This window comes from Theobroma umbraticum, unplaced genomic scaffold (assembly GCF_002168275.2).
Source record: "Theobroma umbraticum cultivar Fairchild unplaced genomic scaffold, ASM216827v3 scaffold_55.0, whole genome shotgun sequence".
Taxonomy (NCBI): domain Eukaryota; kingdom Viridiplantae; phylum Streptophyta; class Magnoliopsida; order Malvales; family Malvaceae; genus Theobroma; species Theobroma umbraticum.
The window spans coordinates 2,030,265-2,030,638 of record NW_018397270.1 but is presented as its reverse complement, the minus strand read 5'-3'; positions in this window follow the sequence as shown (position 1 = coordinate 2,030,638).

Below are 374 nucleotides of genomic sequence, written 5' to 3'. Positions count from 1 at the left end.
GACTCTAAAATGCATGAGCTAGTTGGAAATGTTGAGTTTGCTTGATTTGTTATTTGAAAGAAATAAGGAGGAATAATGCGGTTAATATTATGAAAATATAAGATGGATTTGGATGAAAGTAGCTTGGAAAGGTTGAAATAGGCACTTAATGATATAAATAAGTTGTTGATGCTTACAATGTAAAGAATCACGCAAGTAAAAGATACGAATTCCTTTAGTAAAAAGAAATATATGTCAAAATGTGTATGCATATGCAAAGGTTAACTGACAAAGAATGGTAATTTTAGCATGATGTAAGTTATTAAAATGATGATTAATGTTCGAATGAGAAAGAAAAATGGGAATGATAAACACTAAGAATGTTAAGCTTGGTT